Here is an 8,978-nt window from a genome sequence, read left to right on the forward strand (position 1 = left end):
AATCTGCCCTATAGGCAATAAGTATTTCTTATGTCTGTATTATATCTATATCGCATGTATAAAATCACTTCATTAAGCGATTTCATGTACAAAATATTATCTTAATTAATTAGTCTTATTCTAAGGCTTATTCTAAAGTCTATATATGTCTAGTAATCGGATCAGGTGGTGTTAAATGTTTTAGTCTACGCACTTCACTATCACGTCGCATATTTAGCTGGTTAGCGAGTATCTTGGGATGCACTGACACTCTTTCGAAGTACTTCACACAAATACGTTGAATTACACTCGTATATCGAGTGGTATCATTTTATTTGAAATATAGTACGGAGCATCAACAATGGCACGCAATACTTTATTTTGGAACTGTTAAATAATGGATATGTTGGATTTGTTAGCGGTATCCAATAGTTGGATTCCCTATGACCAAATAGGCTTGAGTATAGGCTCATACAGCAATACCTTGTTATCTAATGATAACTTGGATTTGCGCCCGATAAGTCAATACATATGATGTAATTTAAGGCCAAGTTATTTTCGTTTGAAGAGTATCTGCTTCTTCCAGGTTAGGCGTCGATCTAAGTACATCCCAAGATATTTAACATGCTCTACTTGGGGGAGTTGACGATGATTGATATTCACTGGTGGACATGTTCTTCTAAGTAGGATAAATGTTACATGGGTGTATTTTGTTTCATTGGATTTAATGCACCATGTCTTCAACCATAATTGTATTTGCTCCAGGTGTATTTGTAGGTATATTGATGCTGTGTCGTCTGCGTATGTTACCACAGTAGTTACTTTTGTGGTGGGCAGATCGGCTGTATACAGAAGATACAGTACTGGACCCAGTATACTATCTTGCGGAACTCCTGAATATATGGGATTTAATTCGGTATGTTCATCGCCTTGATTTACAATAGAATGTCTATCAGTGAGATACGATTTTAGTAACTGATAGTCCGGATGAGGGAGAAGTTTCTTTAGTTTAACGTACAAGCCCGTATGCCATACTTTGTCAAAAGCCTGAGATATGTCTAGGAAAGCAGCCGAACAATATCTTTTGGCATTTAGGTCAGTGTTTATTTTGTTTACAAGTCTATGCAATTGTTATATAGTCCCATGCTTATTGCGAAAACCAAACTGATATTCTGGAATAATTTTTCTTTTTTCTATTATATAGTTTAGCTTCCTTAAGTATAGTTTATCGAAAACTTTCGAGATTATCGGTAATAACCTTATAGGTTGATAGGAGGTCACATCTTCTGGTATTTTTCCTGGTTTAAGAATCATTAATATTTTAGCTACTTTCTAGATCCAGGGAAGTAATTAATTCGTAGCATAGCATTAAATATAAATGTTAATAATTTTATACCCTTTTCTGATAGTTCTTTTAAAATTTTACCAGTAGTTAAGTCATAACCAGGAGCTTTTTTAATATTAATCTCTCTCATTATTGTTTGTTTAACTTTTTTGACCGTTAATTTCTCGTGCGGTAAGTCCATTTGAAGTGGCGGATCTAGAAAGCTAATTTTATTTTCATCTTTATGTAGCTGAGACTGAAAAGTTTCAAAAACATTTGTTAAGTGTTTTGAGAAAATGTTGGCCTTCTCTTTATTGCTTCTCGCCCAATTATTATCGCTTGTTTTAATAGGTGGGTTATGCTGGTGGGGGTTCTTAAGATTTTTTGTTGCTTTCCACAACGAATAGTCTGTAGCCTCAGTAAATATTAAAAATGATATCACCCACAAAGATCTTGTTAAGGGTACTACAACCCATGAAGAAATTAACCAGTTTCTAAGAATAAACACCAAAAGAGATATCGTGAACATAAAAACGTCGAAGTAACAAGTGGGGCAAAAGTCTCGCTACCATTTTGATTGCGCACCATCTTGGTTATGTGACTATGTCTAAATGTGGCTCTGATGCACAATAGTGTTGCAGAGTCTCTAGAAACATCAACTCGGAGATGTGGTTCCCAGTTACACATTTCTTCACACAGGTTAAGGCGAATTTTAAAAATGTTCCCGAACAAAATTCAATTGGTCCAAAAATTGCTACCAAGAGATCCTGAGTGGTACCGAGTTGAGTGTAGAAATGCAATCCTAAGGTTGTCTGGTGAAATTGAAGATTTTTCGTCTAAATTGATAATGAGCGATGAAGCCTATTTCCTTCTCAGTGGCCACGTCAATAAACAGAGCAGTATTGAGCAACATAGAATTTTCATTCAATTAGTTCATGAAACATTATGTCATCCTCCAGAAATTTTTTTTTTTTTTTTTTTTTTTTTTTTATAATTATATACATTGTTACTAGTCGTTGCCGACTAACCTACAATTTGTCCTTATAATAGCTTAAATCTAGGTATATATCTAATAGGACTCATCAGTCCTACATAGTCTCTAGCATAATAATAATTGTTTTAACACTTTGAGTTTTTTCTAATGCACCTCACTGCACTACACTACAACACACTACACAAGTTCAAATGGTTTGGTCCTTTTGAGTCTGCGTCCGGTTTTGGTGTTATCCAAGAGTTGTAATACTTCGAAATTAACATGAGAGTGAAGTCTCTCCTCATGTCTCTTTGCAATTCTTTTAATTTCTTGATTGACAGTCGGTATCTGAAGATCTCGATGTAAATAAATGGTCCGATAATATCTGGGTGCACCTACGATGCTTCTTAGGACTTTGTTCTGGAAAACTTGTATTAGATTTATGTTGCTTTTTGCGGAACATCCCCATAATTGTATTCCGTATGTCCATATAGGTTTTAATATTTGTTTATATAGAAGTAATTTATTATGTATAGTTAATTGAGATTTTCTTCCAATTAGCCAATACATTTTTCTATATTTTAACTCAAGATCTTTTCTTTTCTTTTTGACATGTTCCTTCCACCGTAGTTTTGCATCAAGTGTCATTCCGAGATACTTAGCATTATTGCTGTATGGTATGACAGTGTGGTTTATGGTCAATGGTGTATGCGCGGCCTGTTTATAGGTGAATTGAACATGCACAGATTTGTTTTGGTTAATTTGTATTTTCCAGATTTGGGTCCATTTATTTATAGTGTCAGTAGCCTGTTGTAGGTTTCGGGTTGCTTCTTCGCTATTGTTTCCGACAGCAAGAATAGCAGTATCATCAGCAAATGTAGCCATTGTGATGTTTTCGATTTGTTTGATTTGATTACGGGATTCAAACATGCAGGTTAAACTAAAACATCAAGTCACCTAGTAATCTAACAATGCCAGAACGAACTGCTTCGATTAACTATCAATGCTTATCGCTCCGTAATCAACACGATATCTTGGAAATCAAATTTCAATTTCGCTCTAAAATATCAAAATAAGAAGAAACAACGTGGAAGCAGTATCGCTACTGGATAATTCGCAATAAATCAGGAGATTTAAGCGATCCAAACCGCCTGAACTTGAATAGTGTGTAAGTGTTTACTCTTAACTATAACTGTACTCGACTTCGGCTGAACATATACTAAAATTGGAATGATACAGAGAAGATTAGCATGGCTCTTGCACAAGGATAATACGCACAATCGTGAAGCGTTCCACATTTTCAGAAAACTACAATTTTTATGGGATTGCCACATATTACATGAGTTTCCTCAAGAATCTAAGTTCCACACAACCGAAACATGCTCTGGCCGGAGTCATTATTGATAAAATTTAGAGTAACTTTGGATATACATACCATAACTATCTTCGAATTGACGGTATAAAAATTATCAGTTTGGCTTACATCCGAGCGGTAATTTAATGGTAATTAATAAATAAACAATGGCAGCCGACATGCCAGACCAATTAACATTTTATTATTATTCAAATTATGTGTTTTCGCTACCGATTTGTCTTTAACAGTGCGCAGACTTGTTATCTGTCGGCTAAATATCAAGTGGTGATATTTAGTCTGTCAACAAAATTAAATAATTTTTTTAATCATTATTAATGAGCCTATAATGAATATGCAATTTAGATTAGATCAAAAATGAAACATTTAATGTTCACAATATAGTTATAGCTGGTCATTTTATAATGAATGATTTAACTATCTTGAAATTATATTAATAATATAGCATACTTCATGGCATTACTAATTCTAAAAACGTATTACAACTTACTAAAATAGGAATGATACAGAGAAGATTAGGATGGCCCTTGCCCAAGGATAACACGCATAATAGTGAAGGGTACCACATTTTCAGAAAACTACAATTTTTATGTAGTTGCCACATATTACATGAGTTCCCTCAAGAATGAGTTCCGGGGTCATTATTGGTAAAATTAGATCACTAATTCACATAACGGATACAGGGGGTAATGATTGTGCTGACTACCTTGCGGGAATGATACAGGGATCACTACCTAAATGATCTAAGGTTGGAACTGTACAAAAAGCTTAGCTACACTGGGATTGGATTTGTTAGATGAGAATAAACCATGGAAGATCAGAAGAAATTATTATGAACAGTCATTGATTATAACACATGACTTTCTTCTCAAGGTTTGAGTGTAACACAGAATGCACAGTAAAACATATTTTAACTAAATACATGAAATACAAAATCAAAGACCGAATTTCGGCATTTGGAACAACTTGAAGGCTTGTCTTAGACTGCGAAATTTCGATAGATTGAGGTCCTTCGTAGGGGGTACTGATCTCTATTCGGGAATATAACCCTTACTGTTAAGAATGGTGTTACTGGGACGTTATTTAATTCAAATGGGCCTATATATTGACATACAGCAAAACCTTGTTATCTAATAATGATTTAGATTTATGCCCTATCAGCCAATACATTTGGTTTAGTTTAAACCTAAGCTGCTTGCGTTTTGTCACTATATGTTTTTCCTATGGCGATCAAAATGCATTCCCAGATTGTCTGCTTGCGAAAGTTCATGATTATACAATTTTACTGAGGGACAAGTTCTTCTACAAAGGGTGAATGACACATGGGTAGATTTTGTCTCATTTGCTTTGATACACCACGTTTTCAACCACAATTCGACTTTGTTAAGATGAAGTTGATCCTTGTGTGATGATAAAACCGCTGTATCGCTAGCATATGTTGCAACAGTAGTGTTTCTTAGAGTCGGTAGATCAGCTGTATACAATAGATATAAAAATGGTCCAAGAGCACTGCCCTGCGGAACACCCAAATATATTAGCTGTTTGACAATAAAATGTCTGTTTGTGACAACACCTTATCGAAGGCCTGATATATATCGAGAAATGCAGCGGAGCATATTTATTATCGCTTAAATTTTTGTTAATTTGGTTGACCAATCTGTGTATTTGTTCTGTTGTTCCGTGTTTATGACGGAAGCCAAATTGATAGTCTTTTTTCAAGTTTAAATATACAGAAATATTATTATTCACCAAAAATAAAGATAATAGTTATTATAAAAACAAGTTTAATATTAGACAAGCTTAAAATCCTAGCGTTTCACCGTTCCTTTCATTATCTATAACCGAGAACCTAACCCAGCCCATATGCGTTCCTAATCTTAAATTTAAATGAATCTACATTTGGGACCCATTAACGAAAACTGTTCCAAACAACTTGTTGAATAATGAGAGTTGTTGTTTTCTACTTCGGACAACAATATCAATTATTGTTAGGTTGTAGTTGCGTGGAGCCAGCCCTTAAATGTTCTCGAATTCGGCGTAGAACACAAAGCCTCTATTGTTTACGTTAACGTACCTCGAACAAGCGACCATTCATATTTCTTGGCCCCTTTCAATATTAAGTTTTCGATATATACCATACAACTTTAATTAGAAAACTCATATAACGTTTTTTTTAATAAGGGTCTAAGACAAATTCAACTATGTATAATCTATCCAAAATTTTTTAGAGAGGTAAGCCTTTTTACTGTTAAATATCAAATTGTTGTAATTTTTATTGAAAACATTTATAGCCTGTTCCAGCTGCACTGAATGTTAGTACGGAGACGGTCACTGAAATATATAAAAACAGCGAGTAGTTTTTCAATATAAAAATAATTTAGTATAATTATTTCAAAGGAAACTGTTAGTCTGAAAGTATCAAAAAGGTTAAATAGAACTTCCGGACATTATTTTTAAGAGAATAAGATTTTTAAAAGCACATAATAAAATGAAGGAAAATTTATTATATCAAATTTACGTATTTAGATGAGACCCAATGGTGACTCATGGCAAGATGATAATAAAAATAGTGTTTTAACAAGAAAAGTTGATGGAAAAAGGTAAATATTGGGATAACAATTGATTAGGTTTTATTAGTCATAACATCTATTAATAATCCATTGCATTTATATTGTCCTTCATGCCGGAAACAGCAATGGTTCATAACACGTTCGGTTTGGATGAAATCGTAAGACACATTGAAGAAGAAATTGACAAATAATGGAATAATGTATTCACTTGAATGAAACTTTCTGAACAGGATATGATTCAATGCTGTCAAGACAGGGTGATGAGAATGTGAACAAGTAAGGGTGAGTATATAATAAATATATGATAACTGTAGGAAATCTTATTGTAGAGTGTACAATATTTATGTGCATAGATATGTGTGTAATGGTTAGAAAATACACGAGTAGAGAAAGAATAGTAACTATATTGTAAATATGGCAAATGCATTAAGGAGAATGCAGTAATTAAATCTAGTTAGATCAAGAAATATGTCTACAGGTATTAACAGAACAAACTAAGGAGAAATACAGTGTTATCAAAATGTCTTTACAAGGAACACTGTGCCAAGGATACAAGAACTAAGCGTTAAGGGTAAATGTGCTTTCTAATTAAAGTAAATTGTATTAGTTGGATATAGAATTTATAATAAGGTAGACTAGGTCTTCAGGGCATACGCTACGCGCCTAGAACTCTAACTAATCGGTGGTATGGAACAGAGTTTAATGTAAATATTATCTAACACAACCCTAACCTACAAACTATTATTACTCTGTACTTAATTGTAGTTTTATGTCCTTTGATAAAATATGCATTAGATTTACTATAATATTAAAATAAATTATATTTGATAACAGTATTTTTGTTTAATTATATTATTTAGATTAGAATTTTGCTGTATATAAAAGCCAAACTGAACTAAAACTCAGAGTTGATACGGCAACATTGCGACGTTTTGACGTTACAAATCTAGATGACGTATGTACAAAATAACTTTGGATATACCATAACTATCTTCGAATTGACGGTATAAAAATTATCAGTTTGTCTTACATCCGAGCGGTAATTTAATGATAATTAATAAATAAACAATGGCAGCCGACATGCCAAACCAATTAACATTTTATTGTTGTTCAAATTATGTGTTTTCGCTACCGATTTGTCTTTAACAGCGCGCAGACTTGTTATCTGTCGGCTAAATATCAAGTGGTGATATTTAGTCTGCCAACGAAATTAAATAATTTTTTTAATCATTATTAATGAGCCTGTAATGAGTATGCAATTTAGATTAGATCAGAAATAAAACATTCAATGTTCACAATATAGTTATAGCTGGTCATTTTATAATGAATGATTTAAGTCTATTGAAATTTTATTAATAATATAGCGTGCTGGAAAAAAATAATAGGAAGAATTACTTGATGGCATTACTAATTCTACAAACTTATTACAACTTACAAATTTTTAAAACTGCATAGAAGCAGAATGGCATGCAGAAGAGAAGTAAATATTGATTGATAAATATTGTGTCCAGTATAGATCTTATATTTTTTCTATCCATATATGTCTGAGACGTTCGAAAAAAAACAGATATTCAGTACAGGAAAGCATCAATCCACTAAGGGATTAAAATGCATGGTATAAAAACTAGAAGTAACAAAATCCTGATTTAAACAAATTGTATATAGATAATATTCGACATAAAATTAAGCTATGGACCAAATACAATAAAATTGTAGTGAATCTGGTAAACCAGATTTCCCCTTATAGTTCGGGGGCTTCTGCAGTTAGTTAAAAAGTAGGTCAGGATGAAATGAGAAAATTTACATTTTTTTATTCTGGCATAATACCAGGCGGTGGAATGCATGACGTACAATTGATCGAGGAGACCTGTCCTGGAGCGACAAGTTGGACCGGGTTATGTGGGACTGCCTCTGGGCTTACCAATACACAAAACCGAATCCGCCTCACAGTGGACCCCTGTGGATCGCTACTGCTACTGCATTAAATTTGACCCGGCAAAAAACAGATAGTGAAACCAACTGGATTCGCAAACTTGAGTTAACACACGACTGGGTATTGTCGTACTGATGAGGTCATTTCAGCCTGGTGAAGGGGGAAGGTTAGCGGTGACACGGTGCTAAGCTCCCAGCATGTCGACCAGCTCGCGAACAAGTGCGTTTTCAGAGGAACTTCAGCTGAGTTGTTTGTGGTGGGATTGCAATATGAAGTGTTTGCTTTCTGGAGTATCAATTTCCCTGCGAATTTGAATATTTCTGACCTATCATGGAGCGTTTAATATTCTCCTGAGGAGCTTATCTTGAAAAACTTGAAGCCGTTTCACCTGGTTGGGTGTAACAAACTTGAAGTAGACATTAGATCCGTAGAGGAGTACGGACCGAATTAACATCTTGTAAAATAAGCATTTGATGGAGACGAGAAGTCTGCCAGAAGGGCAGGGCAGAGAAGATAGCAAGTTTGCTATACCCAAATCTTTCTCGATTGCTTTCTGGATTTGGGAATGCCAACCAAACCGTCGGTCGAAGTGGAGTACGTGACGTTATCCAGCCATGGAATGGTTGCGGTGTCGATCTTAAGTTGCGAGACGAGCAGTGTATAATGCTTCTTATAGAAAATGATGGCCTAGGTCTATAGTGGGTTGATATGCAATCTCCAAAATTTAAACCACTTGACCGCATGATCGAGCTGCTTATGTAAACTTCTGTGAATGGTATCCCCGAGCTTGGAAGCCGTGAAGAAATCAGTGTCGTCAGCGTAAAAAC

The 8,978-nt window shown here is 34.4% G+C and overlaps 2 non-coding genes across 2 annotated transcripts; both read left to right on the forward strand.

Annotated features, from left to right (window-relative positions):
- The first annotated feature begins 3,470 nt into the window (after positions 1-3,470).
- On the forward strand, positions 3,471-3,578 carry LOC143199219 (U6 spliceosomal RNA). Its single transcript, XR_013006392.1, has one exon. It is a non-coding gene; the product is annotated as a U6 spliceosomal RNA (small nuclear RNA).
- A 537-nt stretch (positions 3,579-4,115) lies between these two features.
- Positions 4,116-4,220, forward strand: LOC143199225 (U6 spliceosomal RNA). The gene has a single exon (XR_013006397.1). It is a non-coding gene; the product is annotated as a U6 spliceosomal RNA (small nuclear RNA).
- The last annotated feature ends 4,758 nt before the right edge of the window (positions 4,221-8,978 follow it).

Source organism: Rhynchophorus ferrugineus, unplaced genomic scaffold, assembly GCF_030347505.1.
Source record: "Rhynchophorus ferrugineus isolate W39M unplaced genomic scaffold, kcgeb_rfMv2 rfM6, whole genome shotgun sequence".
NCBI lineage: Eukaryota > Metazoa > Arthropoda > Insecta > Coleoptera > Curculionidae > Rhynchophorus > Rhynchophorus ferrugineus.